General features: G+C 39.1%; 1 protein-coding gene across 1 annotated transcript in view; it reads right to left on the bottom strand.

The window, feature by feature from the left end:
• The window catches only part of MAP2 (microtubule associated protein 2), a 254,107-nt gene that overhangs the window by 140,630 nt on the left and 92,869 nt on the right, over positions 1 to 20,608 (bottom strand). The window contains exon 4 of the mRNA XM_088135597.1: positions 13,879 to 13,942. The gene's annotated coding sequence lies outside the window, so the exon portion shown is untranslated. The remainder of the gene's footprint in view (positions 1 to 13,878; positions 13,943 to 20,608) is intronic.

The raw sequence follows: 20,608 nt of genomic DNA on the forward strand, positions 1-20,608 counted from the left end.
TGAATTATCATTGTTAACCAATAGGGATGCCAATACATACTCACTGGCTCTTATGTTATTCCCAGAAAAAAGTGATGTCTCCCTAACTGCAGCACAAACGTGCTCAGTTTTTATGTGATAAGTCATGAAAATGTTGCCTTCATCTCACCCCTAGGTCACAGCTAAGGCACCGTAAGTTTGTCTTTAGCTGTTCCAGTTTAAAGTAATCCTTTCCTTATTCTCCTAACGATGACTTGGTGTGGTCCGGTGTGACAGCTGCCCACTTTAGTCTGTTGAGGGCAGGCCCACTCCCCTCCAGTTGCGGGCACTGTCCTCCACGGGCTGCAGGAGAGACCAAACCGCTGCCAACAGAGAGGTATCTGCCCATGTAATGCTTGACTGGCACTTTCTGTCAGGTCTCACAGTCCTTATATACATGGGTTTAGCACTCTTTTAAAAGACTGCTAGAGCTGACTTTTAAACACTTCGGAGAATGCTATTCCTTCACAGAAGATCGATTCAAACAGGAGAAGAGAGCCATGTTCTGCTAGCTGCCATTCTGTCTACTTTATAGGCCACCTCTGAGGGCTTCTAGCTGTGGCCACCCATTGTAGGCACTGTCATTCCCCGACAGCGCTAGCTGAACACAGAGCTTGTTCTGGATGAATCACTCCCTCCCACTTCATGCCACGCCCCTCCTTCATGCCTGCAACTGTCATCCAGGCTTGTACATTTAGATATGGGCTTAGCGCCCTCTCAAAAGTCATGGTAGTTGGGCAACTTGATAGGTGGCTAAACCTGATATTGTGAAAGGACATGCCTATACTGGCCCAGCCCCGCATCACCACACTTTAAAGAAAGTGAAACCAAGGGAATCCACCAATCATGGCCCTTAATCTGTCCCACTTGAAAGCTATAAGGACAGCCCCACTCATTGGCCTCATTAGCCAAACAGAATAAAACTTGGCAGTTGGAACAACACATTTTCTGCCAGCACATTTTTCTTTCATCACAAGGACTGCCAGATTGCATTTTAATGCAGCCATCTGGTTGTGCCCTAAAACAAAGGGAAAAAAATATTAAACTAGCCACCAACTGGGGAGGCAAACAACCTGTGAAATGTGCTAGAAATAGAATGGCCAGTCAGGACTGGAACAGAACAGACCAACCCAAACTACTATAAACATCCTGAGAATGTTTGCAATTCAACATTGGATTTAAGAGTTTCCCCACTGTCTAACAGTTCACTCACATGATAAAGTCAGCAGGTCTCATCTGATGTGATCTATTGGGTTTCAAATTGCAAACAGTCATAAACACAACAACAGGATAAAGAGGTTTCTTCAAAGATATTTACAAATGTCTGCTATAGGTCTATTATATGGCACAGTCAAAGCAGAGCTCTTAGAATTACTTTCAAGAAGGCCTTTCTTCTTGGCAGAGAAAGAAGTGAGGCAGCAAGACTTCAGCTGAAGGGCCCCAGGTACTACTGCACCAAGGGCAGAGATTGGCAGCAGCAACAACAGCCAAGCCCTACTGAGCCTGGACCAAGAGAGATTTCACATGAGCGCCTTGACTTACCAACTACCTGCAGCAGAATAACAGAAATACACTTAGGATGTTTACTCATATATTATCTGAGTAATTTGCATAACTTATGTTTATCCTCACAACAACCTTGTTAGTTAGCCAGTATTGTTATTCCACATTTCAGGCCACAGCAATGATCTCATTCACATCTCCTTCTCCTTTAAATACAATGGGTAGATGTATGAGCTCTAGGCCAGAAGCTTTCAGCCTAAACACAGCCTTACCCTGTTATATGGTTAGAGCAAACTAGTTCAGTTTTGAAGCAAAGGAGTCTAGACGTAAAAGGCAATTAGGTTAAGGAGCTTGACCATATGATGTCTTCACTAACGATTGGTTTCCAATTCAAATCAGCCAGTTATCTGGATCAGATCACCTTTCTGAAATTCAGAAGAGCTGAATTCAGGGCAGGCCGATGTATTTTACTGATTTTGCCTGTTCTGTGTCTTGAAATGTTGCCAAGCTTTGTTATACAGTCCTTGTGTTAATTTCACCCTGCTGTGAACTGTATCTCCTAATGGTTATGCAATATTTTACTGTTACTTTTTTTCTTTTGGTCTTTGACCATAATAAAATCTTATCTATCCATCCATCCATCCATCCATCCATCCATCCATCCATCCATCCATCCATCCATCCATCCTATTATTATTGTTATTATCTATCTAACCTATTGGATAAAAATATTGGGTGGCTGGAAATGTGACAATTAGCACGAGTAATATAATTACTGAGGTATTAAGTATGCATAACTTGTTTTAACTGTTAAAAAGTACTCTCACACAACTCCAAAAATAAAAGATCCTGTGCTAGTTTTTCGCTTTTGAAAGTAAATGTGCCAAAACGAAACCAGAACAAAGTGAAATCCTGGCTATGCCAGATGGCCTGGGGGCCGCGTGGGGGCTCACACCAGTGGAAGTGGCTTGTGGGGTAACTGATGTTACTCCCCCATCATCTTGAATGTTTTTTAGTTTTTATGTATAGGGTTTGTTTCTGTCGTTTGACTTTTTAATTAATTAATTAATTAATTAATGTTAATTAATGAATGGGGGTATTTATTTTTTAACTGTTTGTGGCTTTTACTTTTATTGTGAGCCTCCCAGAGTCACCCACTGGCGGAGATGGGCAGCATACAAAGAAAGTAAATAAATAAATAAATTTCCTTTTAAGGGACATCACATGAACTATTAAACAAGACAGGAAATAGGAAGATTTTCTGAAACAATGCAAATGCAAGATGGTGCAAAGCTGCATGATGCCAATGGAAGGAGGCTAACTCTTCATTGGCAAGTCTGTAGAGTATACTGCGACTAGTGAGAAGAAGGTTCATATGTCTTAGTTACACTGGCATTTATTTCACGGGTCTTCAAGCAAACCCCATTTGCAATTTAACGTGCTTTGAGTACAAAGACATTTCATGTTGCTTTCTTCTGCCTGAGGCTATTACTTCACTGCCAATTGCCTGGCAGTGTCCCTGCCTTTCTCTATGAGCATCTGCAGCTAGAGACATAGATGGAAATGCACAAGGCAGACATTTTCTGCACATTCCCTCCAAAACACAGGCCATAAGAAGGAATATACAGCTAGTATCACTTCCCAGTGCCCATTCCATAAGTACAACAGCACACTATGCAGACTATGCCCGATACATTAAGTATCACATATTTATTTCAGAAGCTTTGGAAACTAGTAAACAACACAAGTGAATTGGAGACTTAAGGATAATTCCCCTTTCTCTCTTTTTTTCTGCAAAAGTTTTCATAATTCTCGATTCACACCAAAGAAATTCTGGAATATTAGATTCAGGACCAATCTGAAATCAGCTAACTTTGTGAACCGTAGCTCTCTTTCAGACAACTTACATCTGGGGGGGGGGGGGTAGGGGCAATTGCAAAACAGGGCAAAAATATCAGTGTGTTCAGGTTGAGGCAGCAAGATCTGTTGGCTTCTAGTTAACTTTATGACACTGTTGTGGCTATTGGTGCTTGTTCTGCATAGTTGCAGGGTCTACTCGTTTTGTACTGTGCTTGCCTAGTTCTTACAGTAAAGCTTATCAATGCATGATGTAATGGGGGGAGGGGTGTTGTTTTCAGACAGTTTGTTGAAGAGCTTGACACTGATTAGGGATGAGAGGGAATGACTGACTCGGGGTCACCAACTGTCTTCCATACCTAAGGAAGAACTAGAACTTGGCTTTCCCCACTCCTAGTCCAGCGCCTTAATCACAACACCATGCTGGCTCTCAACTTTATGACACTGTTGAATATCAAAGTTTGATTACATGATGATTCCATAAAATTATCTATGTGATGAGAGATTCATACTTTATAGAGAGATAGAGATATAAACTTGTTTCAGGGACTGCTTGTAGTTGCATCATTGTTTTTAATCATTGCTAGCCACCTTGAGTACCTGCCTGAATGTAAAGTTGGGACATAAGTAGAATAATATACACATACAAAAAAATAAAATAAAAAAAGGAAAGAGCATCTTCAGGTATCCTATAACTTCCTCTCAAAAAAATGCATCCAAAAATGAAAGTGGGCAAAATTTTAGCACTCACTCACTGAGACCGCCAGGCATCCCTGTATTTGCTTTGGCTGACAAAAGAGAACAGAGCAGTTCCATGTGTAAGCCTGCCATCTTTGCATAATGTACAACTACAATACCACCAGACATTTGAGGTGTCCATCATTGTCCCAGTAGTGATCCCATCTACTGCCCCAGGAGGTGAAACCGACCAAGACAAAACAGACCTCAGTATCACTTTTAGTACTTTATTATCACAACTGCAGATATAAGCCTAATGTAATTTCCCAAATGTTACTGCTTTTACTGTATGAATAAAAATAGAACAATTGGAAAGCAAGATATCCACACTTTACAGCAGCGTTTCTCAACCTCAGCAACTTTAAGAGGTGTGGACTTCAACTCCCAGAATTCCCCAGCCAGCCATGTGAACATGTTTTCAGTGAGACTGATTGATTTCCCTTTAAGAATGGTTCAAGGCAGTTCAAATCTCTTTTTAAAAGACAGAATTCATTATCTCACAAATGTTTTGTCTCTGCAGCTCTGAAAACCATGGACAATGGCAGGGTCTTGACAGAAGGCACCAAGTGCCTGAAAGGATGATGTAGCCATTGGTCCCCATGCACCATATACAGGGAAACAAGTGCAAGAAGAAGGAAACCAGGAAGGGTGTAGTTGGAAGGGTACTCTGGACATACAGAAACCAAGGGCCAGCTGAACCAGAGAGAAAAAGAATGTAATGTCTTTTCAGGCTTGCTCAGCAGACTACCTTTTCTAGCGATCATGATGGATACTGAGCTTAATGAACTATATAATGAATACTCAGTCTAAGTAGATACAGTCCATTTGAACACATAGGTGCATTGAAATGCAACAGCAGGCTAGGGTGGACTAAAACAATGATCTGCCAAAAACGAGGAAAAAATTGAAGTATGATTGATGAATAAAAGTATCAAGAACCAGCCAGGACATGAACTTCCATGATCAAGAACTGTCTAAGGAGCTAGACTCCTCCCTAAATTATCTTTTAAACTGTAACAATATTCTATGACAAGATTTATGAAAACCAGCTGGTTAATGTCCTTTATGTTATAAAGTAGGAGGCAAAGAGGAGTCAGTGGAGTAAGTTGTGTCTGTGTGTAGCTGTCATGGGCAGAAGGAATAAGTTTGAGGAACAGGAGGAAGAGCCGCAACCAAAACAAGGGTCAAATAAAAGAAACCTGAGTCTGGGACAGAACTGTAACCTGAGAAAGCATCTCAGACAAGACTCTCCCTAGTTCTCATGAAGATAAAGAGAGGGAGGGGGGAAGCGCACTCAGACTTGCAAGATTCTGTTACTAGAAGCTTATAATAAAAGTAGTATTAGCATGCATGACTTTCCTAATCTGGTCTACCGTGAAGGGCTGACAGTAGCATGTAAGGGTGTACTATTCTGTTTGCTGCTTTTGCAGGCTATTTCTCTCACTATCTTTTCTACATTGGGATATTGTTCTGGAACCAAGAAGCTGCATGACAACTTTTGGTAACTATCTGACTACTAATTTAGATAATCTCTCTGGTTACATTAGCCAGGGAAAACATGTTGGCCAGTGATGTGTACCTCTAATTAGTGGTGCTAGAATTGATACATGCATTAAAGGGACAACTATATTCAAGCTGTCACTTAATAAACCTATGCCATCGTGTTGTACATTGTCGCTTTCTGTGCTGATTGATCCCACTGGGGACAAAGATCCTGAGGAATGGAAAAAGGCTCTCTATGCTTTCTCTCTCTCAAGGGGTCTGCAGGCTTAAGAGTCCAGAGTGAGCCCTAGGAAGCAACACTCCTACTATCTTAAACTTGGATCTCAAGATAGTCAGGTGCTTTGTATTAGAAAGAATAAAACACTTAGGAAAAAATAAACCATACATTTAAACCCTGAATTTTGCTGAGCAAGATACAAACAATTTTAACCACCAAGTGAATATCACTGCAATTTAGGGAACTGAAAAATATGTTTTTAATACATTTTAGTCTTGTGCAGACTTCAGTTCCAGTCCAGCATGACTTAAGGCCTTGTGCTTGATAAGGCAATACACGAGTGTCTCAGTAGGACCATGTTTGAATTTTCAGTGAAAACGCATCTGTCTGAGACTTCCTCAATCCAAAATAATCCCTGCCTATAAATAACTATTTGGGGGCAATTTGTTTTCAGCAGATTTGTTTTCTGTGTGCAGATTACAGAGTTTTGTATGCAGGACTATATAGTCATGGATTCCTAACTATAACCTGAAGTGGCACAGGCAAGATGCAGATTTATAGGCTCAGCTGGAACACAGCCTATGAAACCAAGAATGTTCAACAAACTACTGTAGTAGAATTAGAAAGGTAAAAGGAATCCCAGTTTTTTACTTCTCTGATTGATGTCTCCAAGACAAATTAAATGGGATATAATCACAAGGCCAGATACTTGCCATCTTAGAAACTAAACTGAATAAAGGGACAGAATGGTTTTAGCTACAACCCAAATGAATTTTGTAACTATACTTCATTGTTTTCACTTATAAAAGTGAATGGCTGTGATTAATTTCTGATCAGCACCATAATTTGGAGGAGAGCATTACCCTGTATACAAAGGAGTATTGTAAAATGTTCATCCTGCCTCCTGTCATATCCTACCAACTCCCAAAGCCAGACTCGATGGGGAATTCTTAAAGAAAAGAACTGAGTCACTAGACTTGTTGAGCCCCAACTGTTTCAGTTACTAAGTAGGACCAGCACAAGATAAAGTACATACTGGGAATTAGCACAAACCGTGGAAGGGTTGAGATACCGAACTTAAAAGATATGCTCAAATTGGAACTTGCTAAATTCCTTGACCGAAATCATCTCCATTGATTCATCAGAAAAAGGAGATGTGCACAGCAGAAGGTAAAGCTTTTGGTAACTGGCTGAACATTATGCCAGTGCAATATCGAATATGGTCATCATTTTCCTTAATGCTCTAGTTGGTTGGCTTGACACCTCTTGTTCCTTTAGCAACCTTGTCTTGAAACCTGTTACTCACCCTGCATCGCTTGCATGACACAAATTCAAATATACTTTTTGAATGCTACAGGGAACGAAACCCCATGCAAGTTAATAATAAGATGAAGAACTTTTGAGTTAAGAGGGTTTCTAGTATTATCTACACTCAAAAGTAACCCCTACTGAGCTCATTGAGAACTTAGGTATAGGACTGCAGCTTTACACAGTATGCACACGTAGTCATATTGTCTCTCTTCCATGTTCTGACTATGCATACACAGAACTGGACTAGATGAATTTGGGTAATGATAGCCAAGAGGAAATGGACAATGCAGTTCTATTACTGCTATGTCCTAATGAGATAAGTGAGATTTTTGCATGATTTATTAGGCAGGTACAAGATTATTTTTAATGAAAACAATTACAAAGCATATGTGAACTTTATATGTTCACATAAACACTTCAAACCTTCTCTGGCAAAACAAAAATACCGTTCCATTAATTCTTCCATTGCAAAGAGAGGGTGAATTAAGCACAAACTTTCTTTTCTTACTGTCATTTACAGGCTAAAGCTTATTTCTGAAAAGCTAAGATTATCGAAAAGCTCCTATGGGATGTTGTAAAGCGGCATAACTCAATGCTACACTGAGACAATTAAAAAGATGTGGGTATAGATAAAAGTTCTTCCACAAATATTTTAATATAAAGGCATGGCCAATGACTAGTTCTCTATCCCAGTTTCCTGACTAATAACAGTAATAGTGCATTACTTGTCAGATTTGCAAGATCCAGCTAAATAAGCTTATCTACCCTGAATATTAAAAAAAAAAAAAAAAGCTTGAAGGTGTATTGGGTAGTAACAGTAAAATGACTTCAAATATGTACAGACTCATCATAATTCCCAGCAACTAGAAGACAGAATTTAAAGCTGCAAGAACAAAGAAACTCCTTTCTTCCATTTTTGATGCAATAATCACTATTGCACCCTAAATGCCAAGCTTTATTTTTGCCTAGGTTACCAGTATGGAAGATGACAAACAGATTTCTCTGTCTTTCCCTGTAAGATCAGCAGGTTTTCTAAAATCTTCCATACTTAAAAGTGTTTTTCCCTCACAATAGAATCACATACTTAATAATGCTCTAATTACTTCATTATTTAAACTGATGTTTGAAAATAGAGAATTCTGTGGGATCTGCAGTGAATGGCATGACATCATCATTTCTTTGCATTTGTTCTGTTTTTCAAGAGCAGAGATTTTTTGCTCACTTTGCCAGTGTTGCAGCAAAAACTTGACTGATATCATCAAGATCAACTAGAAAACAATGGTCCTTAACGCACCAGGTTGGAACTGTTTTAATGAATTCCTATAGGAACTGCTGGTTCAGCTTGTTCCTTGCAGATAAATCAGATTAAACTTTTGGAAAAGCAAGATAAATAACTGCTGCTAGGGTTAGGCAAACTGATGAGAAGTTCATGAACATTCTTCACTCGTGCTTTTCAGCCTTCATGCTCCTTAACATATCAACACGTATCGCAAAAGAAACATTTGCAGAACTCTTTATGGGAAAAAGTCTAGTACAAATGGGAACATTTCAAAGAACTTTTAACTTTATTAACCACACAATATTATATTATTCTTGAAAGTGAGCTTGATCACTCAGACCATCTCTACTGAGATTCAATCAGATGCCTGGGAATTGTGATAGTTGCTCTCCTAATATTTCTTGAGGGCTCAGGTTGGGGATTGCTAACTATTGTAAAAAAGTCAGGCTTGGATTTAACAGCTCTACATCCTGCTACCAAAGTAGTACTTCTTTCTGCAAGCCCCCCTCCCAGATATTGTTGAACAAACCCTGGCTACCGGCATGATCAGGGATCAACAGTTCACACAGCAACAGCTTTCCCTCCTTGCTTTAAAGTTCACTTCCCTTTAGAATGCAGCTGAAGGATTCCAGTGAATCATCTCCAAGAACACTGATGCTATGTTAGAAAAAAAATATCCTAGGGGAAAACCCCCCAAACTGTTACTGTAGGAACACATTCAATGTATTATATATACATAACTTGGTTTGTCCATTAAAGTAATTTTATCTGGCGTATTAAATACAAAAGTTGCACTAATTCATATATGGAAAAATGTAACTGGGTGGTTGATTTTGGCACAAAATAGAAGGTTAGGGAGAAATTGGTTGTAATTTACACTGGTTATGGAAATAAACTAATATAGTTAAATGAATTTCAATAGATTGAATCCTATGTTCTTACATTTCAATTTTCAGAAAATGACATAGTACTTTTTTTAAACTCTCTTCTTAAGTGGATCTCAAGGACAGATTCACAGCATCAGAGGGATGCCTTCAATAGACTGACTCTGTCTTCCTAAGCAAGCAGATTCTTAGTTGTAATGTAATCTCTGCAGAAATAAATGGATTGCTCCATACTCGATTGGCCCACCTAAGGCAACAGGAGAATAAGAAGAAATCACCAGTTTCTGCAAAGGCGTTCAAGCAAAGGATTCTTCTGCCTTGTGAAGACAGCAGTGATGCTAAATCTTCAACTCTAAGAAGATCAAATCTCAGACAGATTTTCCACAACAACAACCAGCAACACATTTCCTGTACACTGAAATGAGCATACAACCCTAAGTGCCTTTCATAGCGTTCCAGCTAGAATCTTTAGTTCATGGAGGGTCAGTCTTTTAAAGGCTAAACTGGTGAGGGACCAGGAGGGCTGCACCAGCTGCATGAATATCCATCCAAATACCAGATAAATGCTGCACATCTCGGCCATTTTTATCTTGGCACCGGGAAGCATCATTGCTTCCACTTTCCTGCCAATGATGCTGCTATCACTTAACAATAGGAATCCAGAAACAAAAATGCTTATTGGGACCTGCTTAGAATCTATGGATTCTTGCTGCCATTTGGGTCTTCTTTCCATCAGAGTAAAGACTGCTGGGATTCTCCTGCCATATAGCAGCAGGAATCCAACACTGGGTTGGGTAATGTTCAAAACTCCTGGGACAAAGGAGAAAGCTACGTATAAATCCTGCTTCAGGTTTCCCCCTACATTTCTCATGTTAACTGGAAGCCTAAAGAGAAGGAGAACAGCATCCATGGCAGGCCCCAAACTGGCCAGCACTTTTCTGGATCAAGAGTTTTCAAGTTTGGTTCCAGCAAATGTTTCTACATGAAGAAAGAGACACTTTGAATTTCTCAGATAACAAAATAGCCGTGTTGTAGACAGTGGCCTAGACAGCATGGTTGGCAGCATGGGCATCTGCAAGAGGGAGAAAGGAGGGAACTGACAATATGGATGTGATGACTAAATCATGAGAATCCCACAACTTACATATACAAGTTCATAATTGCAGCATTTGCATGATTAGGTCATCTCATGTGTGTCTGTCAAGTCCACAAAGTCCAAACCCCAATTTAGAAGAATTCTCGTGAAACCAGGCCTGGTTCAGATAAATGCTCCTTTATTGGTTGGTACATGCATCTTGAAGCAAAGCATTGCTAAAACTAAAGCCTGTGTAAAGTTCCCTCTACTTATTCCCCCCCCTTACTACATTGGCGCCAAAATCCTTTCTCACAGAATGGTGGCCTTGTGCATTCCTCCTTGATAACACAGTTCTTCCCAGCCTTCAGACTACCACCGGTTTTGTCTGCATTCAGGTCTTGCTGTAAATTCCCATATCAGTTTGAGCGCCTCTCCATCTCATAGCAATAACTCAAACACAACTATAAACTACCATTTCCTGCCCCCCCCGATACAAATGGCAGAATCAGATCAAGCAAACACCCATTGACTGCTATAACTTTTTAAAATGACATTTGATTGATGCAGGTTCTGACAGTGTCATTGTTTAATTAGCTTTAAACATCAACCTTTAGCTACTGAACTACATTCAAGATTTTGCTTATGACATGTAAGGTCCTAAGCAACTGGGGACCTTAGATACCCAAGGGGCCTCCTTCCCCATCAGTGACTGTCAAAGGGGGACCTTCTGCATATGGAAAAAACCATAGGGGGTCACCTCAGAGTGACTTATGGCAGCTTTTCTCTACTGTGGCATTTTCAGTCTAGAATAGTCTTTCCTTGGACATGGGTGGGGCACCTGCTGTTTCAGGCTTCTCTTGAACACCCTCTTCCTTGCCCAGGCATTCCCTATAGTGGCAGCAAGAAAAATAGTTTTGACTTCTGATTTTGCCTTCCCTTTCTCTATCCTTTATAGTATGTATGGTTCTTTGTACAGTTTTCAACTGATGGATTCTGTTGTATATTTTATATGCTAATTCTAAATACTAATATTAATATATTACATATCAAATAATTCCCCTAACTTCGGCCAGCACGTGGATTTGTGTTTGATTTCCTTTCCTACAGTACATGAGCCATTTTATTGTGATAATAAATGGTCAAGCTCTGTGAAAAATCAGCAAATTGATCCAGGAACAGAAATTAGACAAAACTGAAAAAGTTCCTTTGAACTATTTCCTCTGTCTAGTATAACAATTTCTATGTAAACAATTTAAATATCAGAACGGTAATAATAACTGTAGTTGTATATTGCTTTATGTTTCTTTTCAGTCATACAGAGTCAATATTCAAATATCTACTAGTCCTTAATGAGTGTATGAGACTGGCTCTGGACATGTAATTTGTTTCATTTCTGTTTTCATTTTGTCCTACTTTTGTTACTGGGGTAGAATATAATGCAGTAGTTTGCATCTCCCCTCAACCCCCCACTCCCATTTTGAGTATATTCACAGCTGGGCAGGCATTTTTATTTTTAAGGTTTCAATCTTGAGTGCCTTTACCTAAGAGTAAGCTCCATTAAAGAGAATGGGCTATCTAAGCCAAATTGCATAGGGTTATCTTCTAAATTTCCATAAGGTACTCCATATTGCACTTTTATTACATAAAAGGTTTGTTTCCCCTTGCTTCCAACATTTGGTTTTATATCTCTAAAACTACTATAGATGCTGGGAAAAAAAAGACTATGTTTTTTCCTCTTCTTTTGCCGCATGTCTCAGAGCAAGACATTGTTGCTTATCACTGGTAATTGGAAGTTTGAGAAAACTGACTCTGTGTGCATTACAGCTTCACCCAGACATTCCATCTGACCCCAGCTCAGGTTTGGGAGCAGCAAAGTGGGGAAACACATGCACAATGGGCCCTTTGGGTCGGAAACCCTGCATTCAGACCAGGAACAGTGGACCAGTAGTCTGTGATACAATAGAAGCCAGCTCGATAAGTCCATATGCTTTGAAAGCCAGGTACACAATGGGTAATGACAGGACTAAATAGCAAATAACACGGAAAGCCAATACGAGAAGTAGAACCTAATGTTCTGCTTGCTTGCTTGCTTGCTATTTATTTATTTATTTACTTACTTATTTATTTTTCCCTGAAGATACAGTATGGTGCCTAGAATTTAGGATGAAGTTAAAGAATACACAATATACATGAACTGAAAACATGCATGCAGTTTGAATGTCATATCAAGCATTATCTACGGTAAACTTTAGTTTCCCATTTAACTGAAATCTACAACTAACTGATATTCTGGCAGTCTTATCCAGGCGACATGTCTCCAATCCTCCTATTCTATTCTATTCTATTCTATTCTATTCTATTCTATTCTATTCTATTCTATTCTATTCTATTCTATTCTATTCTATTCTATTCTATTCTATTCTATTCTATTCTATTCTATCCTATCCTATCCTACCTACCTACCTTTTTAAGCATTGTCATGAATTTATTATAATGAATATGCACACATGCCCTACATTTTAAGAAACAATCTTAGGAACATAAATATCAAGGGAAATGGCTCATCGGAAAATTGATGTTTCTTAAATGCAAAACTCAGGCATTCCTTGCAGCTAGAGGGGACAAGAGAGCCCAGAATAGGCTAGGCCCATTCAAAAAACTGGAACCCAAAAGAACATTTCTAAGATTCTTTGTACTATGAAAATGTCCTTCCATGCTTTTTTCAGTCTATCAGGCAGATGGTTGCAAAATGTTAATTCAGCAGTGGATGAAAGCTAGATTAATGTGTCTCCCTGTATATTTGTGCACACCCGGGGAAAAAACATTCTGCAGTTTTTTTATACAAAGATTTTTATACAAAATTTAGGCATAGACCCTTATGAAATGACTTGATGGATGAAAAATAACAAAAAGGAGGTATGTGTTGTTTCTCATGTAACTGGTATATTTATAAAAATAATATATAATATTCAATGACATTGACGAAGACATCCCTCTGTTATAACTGGGTCAAGGCAAACAAGATTTTTCTTCCCTTCTGGAAATTTTGCCTAACAGAATAAGCCAAGATATTTAATATCTTATGTATTCATTTATATGATTTCAAATTGCAATCACCTTAATATTCAGAAAAATTTCCTGTCCCCCATCATTTCTTTTGGGTGACTCAGAACATAAGCAAAAACTAAGGAGTTTGGTGTCTATTCTATTTGTGTGGTTCTCACTAGTGATACAGTAAAGCCATGGTTTTCACTCCATCACAGTTGCAAGAATTGAAATAATTGCGTTTGTCACAATATGTGGAGCGGCTCTTCAGAATGCAGTCATCACTAAGGACTCTGAATGGCACTCCAGGACTAAGCCAGAACATCCAAGAAAAGCACACAACTTCCTCGCAGAAAGAATGAAAAATCAGGTGCAAAAGGTCAGCTGTAAATGAAGCACCCATGTCCCAGCATGAAGGTGAACAGGTGAAAAGCATGACATGCCTTACCGTTTGTCTGCGACCAAGTCAAACCCAAGGAGGACGTCACGTTAGAAAGGAAAAGCTGGAGAGCCTGCGAAAGAACACACCCCCAATTAAAATTATTGCCCTGAAAAGGTCTTTCCTTTTGTTCCACTTCAGAACATACACCCTAATTTCTTAAAATAAACCAACAAAAAACCCACAGCAAAACAACAGCGATCCACAATGTCTGCAAAAAGCCCTTCCATGTATAAAAAAAGATTCCATGTAATATAAACCTATGTCCATCCCTTGCTGTACAAAGAGAGCCTGAATCGACGTTATTTGCAAAGTCTTACAGCAGGAAGGGCTCCTGTAAACCAGCATATTGCAGGTATTTCAAAAGGGACGCACACCAAGCTGATGGGTGAAACAAAGGGGGTAAAAGCATTACCAGCTTCTGTGTTGCAATACCACAAAGGCATACCCTTAAATAACTGCAGCATAATTATTCTCCCAACGCATTAACATCCGTGAGCTCTCAGTCTATCTCCAGACAGATACTGTCTGCCCGCCACCGGCTTGTAGCTTCCGTATGTATGTCGGGGAAGAGGAAAACTGCACGTTAGATGAGGTCCCTGCAGTGATGAAAAGGAGAAGAGGCCGGGTGGAAGGCACGGAGGGAGCTCGCTGGCCGCAGAAATTTCCAGAACGATGGTGAGGCTGCCAGTTCAGCCATCATTCATTTACAAAAGGACGCCGCGCTCGCCTCAGTGGAAGCAGACTCTTGAAAGGGTCCCTGGCATTGAGTGCCTGACAAGCATTTTAATTGCATCCAACCAAAACATGAGCCGAGTGGTCAGGCCCCAAATCTTAGAAATGCCATCAACTGGATTTCTTTTGCACACCAAATGAAAACTGCATACACAGACAATACGGTGAATGAAATGTAATTTTAGACACCCAATTTTAAATATATTTCAATTTTGCACAGTGCACTGCTATTCCCATCTTTCCCTCAGCAAAAAGGTTTCTTCCCCTTTCGTACCGTCCAGTTATTTTCCCTCCTTGATTCATAAAGAAACAGCACTATTTATAACCAAAAATATATTGCATGAGATCATTTATCACCCATGCTCTGACTTGAAAAAAAAAATCTCATACCATGAGTAAAAGGTACATTACATTACTATAATAAAAAAGAGTTCACTGCCATAGATACAAACAGACTAAATTAGTTACAAAATCTCTACTGGAAATTGTTAATGCTAGCAGAAACATACTACACAAACAGATTTTAAAAAGCATACTGTTGCATGACAATTCAGAGTTAACATATATGAACCACCCTACCAAATCACTGCAGATTAGGTACATAAGGTTGAGCAAATATTTTCATTGGATTTATTTAAGGGGACAGAAATTTAGAGGGCAACAGATGGTTCTCAAAGACTAGATAAATGTGCCCCCACAGGTAGCCCCCCAGTTAAGAATGTCCAGTTTACGGACTACCCATAGTTAAGAATAGAGCCTACTGTAGCAAAATTTGAGTTAAATACACAATGATTTGAGTTAAATATACAATGGTTCAAGTTCATTACACAATACTACTTATACAGTATTATACAATAATACTGTCCTGGCTTACATACAAATTCAACTTAAGGACAGAACTTGGGAACAGAACTCGTTCTTAAACTGGGGATTACCTTATTCCTTTTCTTTTTTTCAGAATCACAACCTTCTATTTTGAATGTTTACTTACAAATAAATCTCACTCAGATTAATAGGACTAATCCCCAGGTAAGTATGCATAGGATTCCAACTGTGAGGCTAGCAATCCACAATTGCAATTAAATGCAGAAGATTGTCAAATTACTGGAAAATGTTTTGAAAATATTTTCTCATAAAACTCTTTTAGGCATATCAGGGCTTGTCACATTTCAGGAAGTTCAGAGAATGTAATGGGGACAACAGAATCTTGCTGAATGTCAGTTCCAATTTATTTAAAGCAATAACACTAGAATCAGAGGTTTGAAATAAATATTATTTTTCCAAAAACAGCAGTTGTACGGCTAAGTGGTTCCTGTTCCTCAATAACTCCAGGTACAATTTACAGATTTCAGTTCATCCCATTCTTCCCTCCACCATAATGTGTATAATAATAATAATAATAATAATAATAATAATAATAATAATAATAATAATAATAATAATATAGGATGTCCTATTATTATTGGTGTGCTGAGTATGAGATGAAATAGGATATGCAATGGCTTCTTTAGTACACAGAAGTCTACTGTATTATAATGACTGATTTGGGGACTGGACTACTTGTTACACTAAATGCATAGTGAGTAACTAAACACAATTTTAGAAACTTTAGGAGCTGGACCCCTGACTTTGGTGGGGAGAGAAGAAATATTATTCTTCCCCACCCCCCAGAACAAACCCAGCATAATTCACTTACCTGCACAGGGAGAAAGAGAGGAAAAGGCTTACTGGGGGGAAGGGATTTTAAAAGAGGAGATCTAAAATGGGGGGGGGAGGCTTGGGGGAGGATTTTCACTGGAACTGCTGCTGAGATAGAGGGTTAAATGAGATTCCTAGTATAACAGTCTTTATGAAAATCTTCTCCTTATTACAGAGGTGGAAGAGGGTGGTTTAGGTAATTGAGTGGAACACCTTGATCTGTGAAGGAATCCAAACTGAAGCATCTCCAACAAATGCCAGTCCAACTTCTCCTTGAGCACATCCAGTGAAGGGGAATTCATAATCTCTCTGGGTGCTTGCCTCCATTATTGACCTGCTCTTACTCTCAGGAATGCTTTCCTACCATTCAACCAACATCTGCCTTTCTGCAACTTAAATCTATTATTCCATGTCTTGCTCTCCAGGGGAACAGAGAACAGCCTTGGCTTTTTTCTGTGGAACATCCTTTCAGATACTGGAAGGGTTTTCTCATACATCTTCTTCAGTTTTCTCTTCTGAAGACAGTATATTCGCAGCTCCTTCAATCAGTTTTCACAGGACTTACATTTCTAATGTCCTGCTCATTCTCATCCCCCTTCTCTGAACCTGTTCCAATTTGCCTTTATCTTCCTTAAAGTATGCTATCAAATGGACACAATACTAGTCTGACCATTACCAAATAAAATAGAAGTATTATTTCCTGTGATTTAGAATTTTTTCAGACTAAAACTGCATTTGCATTTTTGCAGCCATGTTACATTGTTGACTGCCATTCAATTTCTAATTGACGATTATTCCAAAATCTTTTCCCCAATTATTTTTACCAAGCTATGTATTCCCCCATCCTGTACTGTGCATTTCATTTCTAAGCACATAGTTAAATTTAATTATGTGATTTCATTTTTTTTTATTTCTCTAAGCTATCAAGATCTCTTTAAATTTCATCTTTGTCGTCTAAGGTGTTGATTATCTCACTCAATCCCAGGTCATTGTTTCTTCTACCTATTTACCTCAGTCATTAACAAAATTGCTGAATAATATATGGCCCAAGACTGTACCTTGTGGCACTCTGCTCAATACCTCCTTCCAGTCTGATGATCACTCTTTCAGTAATATTTTTGAGCCACAGATTCATCCACTTGTCATGTTATCCATCCCATAGTTAACCAGTTTGTTAATCATAATGGCATGGAACACTATTTTACAAAGAATAGTTTTCTAAAAACAAGACATATTATATCTATAGCATACCCATAGTCCACTAAGAAAATTATCAAAAAATGAGTTAGTCTGGCAACACTTAATCTTGACAAATTCATGCCAACTTCTGATAATCACTCCATGATTTTCAAAGTAGTTACAGATCAATTACTTTAGGAACTGCTCTAGAATATTCCCAGGTATTGATATCTGATTGATTGTTCTATAAATCCCTGGATCCTCATTTGCTGCCTTTTTGAAGATAGAGACATTTATCCTCCTCCATATCAGTTTTCCTCGCAAAATTCAGAAGTTACCCAGACACTCAACATGCACAGGTAGATAAGAGTTCTTACTGAACTATTGCCACATAAAGCAATATTTGCTGTCAACACTGAAGGTGCAGCCCATTCTTATATCTCTGTAGTTTTAAACTCATTTCTTTTTTACTCTTTCTAAGCTTAATGGACAGCTTGATTTTTTATTCCAAGGCTTGATGCTAAAAGGCAGTTGGATTTGATGTCATCAGCATTCCTTTTCTGGAAAACTCTAGTCCCAACATATTACCCACACTCCATAAAGTTTAGGCAAAACCATCAGTAAATTCCTTCAGTACCCTAGAGTGCAATTTATTTGACCATGGAGATTGAAACCCATTCAAAGTAAGGGCATTTTCTCTGACCATGTTTCTCTCAGTCTGAAATTTCAACCCCATGCCTTCATCTCGCATTTCACAATTACCTTGTTTCAATGCCCTCTTCTTAGAAAAAACTGATGCAAAATAGGGATTGAGTCGTTGCACCTTTTCTTTGTTATTTGTTTTGCTTCATTGAATAACTGCCTGCCTGCCTGCCTGCCTGCCTGCCTGCCTGCCTGCCTGCCTGCCTGCCTTCCTTCCTCATACCTGAGGAAGCTCTTTTTGTTGCTCTTAGTATCCTTCACTACCATCATCCCATTAAGAACTTTTGTCTTTCTGAGACCTTCTCTGCAATCCAAACTAACTCTAAATACTCATCTTGGTATATTTCTTTCCAATTATTATATGTATCCCTTTTTGTTTTCAGAATTTTGTTAAGCTTTTTGTGCAACCATATTGACTTCTATTATTTTCCTTTTTTGTCATTGTTGTTGGAATTGTTTGCAACTGCAGTTTATCTTCTTTTTTTAAGAACTGCAATTCATCTTGGGTTCCTTTTGCCGATAGTTTTTCTTGCCATGGAATCCTATATTTTATTACTCTGAATGTATTGAAACTGGTTTTCTTGAAGTCCAAGTTAAGTGTTTGACTACCCTCAGCTTTAGTTTCCCTTAGAATCAAGAATTTCAGTATTACAATGACATTTTCCACCAAGTTCCCACTACTGTACTTCCCTTTAACTAAGTATTTGCTATTGGCTAATGTTAATTCTTGAAAAACAGACCCTCTTCTGCCTTCCTCCATGCTCTCAAAGAAAAAGTTGTCAGCAAGAACACTTCCTGGAAGGAATATGCTTTGCCATGTTTCTGTTCCAACAGATGTCAAGGTAATTGAAGTTCTCAGCCTCTACTATTTCATGCCTTTGTGAAAGAGCTGTAATTTTTTTTTTAATGGTGTCTTGTTACATATTTACTGTAACATCTAGTTTTATTCTATGTCTGAAAATGAGTATGTTAATGTAAGTGAACGAATGAAACAACACCAATTCTGCTGTCCATTTTAAACGTAATATTTTATATTGTAAAGATAGACATGGCATATAGGAAAACTATGAAATGATTCAGAATGTCATGCTGGAACTCAGAGATTGATCAGACTGCACTTCAGCAGCCACAGGTTTCCTTGATCAGTCTTCCTTTGACACTTTTATCAGATTCTGTCTCCTGCCCATTCTGAATTATATACAGTGGTACCTCGGGATACGAACGCCTCTACTAACGAACTTTTCGGGTTACGACCAGCTCCAGTCGCAAAAATTTACCTCGATGTGCGAACTCCGCCTCGGGGTACGGTCATTTTTCCGCCCTGACACGTGGTCCGCGGCCATTTTTCCGCCCCTGACACGTGGTCCGTGGCCGTTTTCCCGCCGCGCCGCACCCGGCCGTTCTCCTGCCGCACCGCGCGGTGCCGCGCCCGGCCGTTCTCCCGCTGTGCCGCGCCGCGCCCTGCCGTTGCCGCGCCGCACTGCGCCCGGCCGTTCTCCCCCTGCGCCGCGCCCAGCCGTTCTCCCCCACGCCACGCAGCGCCCAGCCATTCTCCCGCCCCTGACGCATGGTCCGCAGATGCCAGAACGGATTAACGGTAATTACACTGAACCTTATGGGAAAATTTGCTTCGGGGTGCAACCAAATTCAGAGGGTGGAACGGATTAACCAGATTTACACTGAACCCTACGGGGAAATTTGCGTCGGGTTACGACCAACTCTGGATACACCCAGAGTCACGGAAGTTCGTATCCTGAGGTATCACTGTATTCTGAATCCCACTAGGAAGAAGATCAAGGATAAAATGGGTGTACATTGCTGCTGGATTTCTCATGTAATGTCGAAATAAGATTGAATAATATCTGCCTCCATGTATAGTCTGTGAAGTGTGAACTATCCAACGCCATTCCCTAAAAGCCTAACCTTTGTATCTGAAAAACAAGAATATATTCCCAGTTTATCAATAATTTTACTTTATCTGCAGTCATAAGCTTCCTATCTTTAAAAATATTATTAGATTGGGACAATAGTGATTATGAGTTATTAAGGACAATAAATCAAATCTAAATCTCAAAAACTAATAATTCCAATAGTGGAAGTACCATATCAAAATACTTAATTAAATTCTTTACAAGAACTCAGCTAAATGTTGAACACTTTATTCTTGATTTCTTTATTTCTAATTTAGGTTTCCAAGGCCATGCAACTCAACAATGGCTCTATAATTGTAATTGCTCAGTTCTAGGCATTAATTTTTTTTTACTAAAAAGGAACATGCTCTTTCTCTTTTAGCATCAGCATCTAACTTTAAGTAAAATATCTAGGACATAGCTATCCAAAAACTGTGCTTACAAAGGCTGAAATTATTTAAATCAGTTTCTGAAAATATATTATTTCTGGTTATTTCTTTACTAATGTATAAGGT

Source organism: Python bivittatus, unplaced genomic scaffold (assembly GCF_059951505.1).
Source record: "Python bivittatus isolate LINGU-HERP-01145 unplaced genomic scaffold, Pbiv_v1 ctg000200_np1212, whole genome shotgun sequence".
NCBI classification, from domain to species: domain Eukaryota; kingdom Metazoa; phylum Chordata; class Lepidosauria; order Squamata; family Pythonidae; genus Python; species Python bivittatus.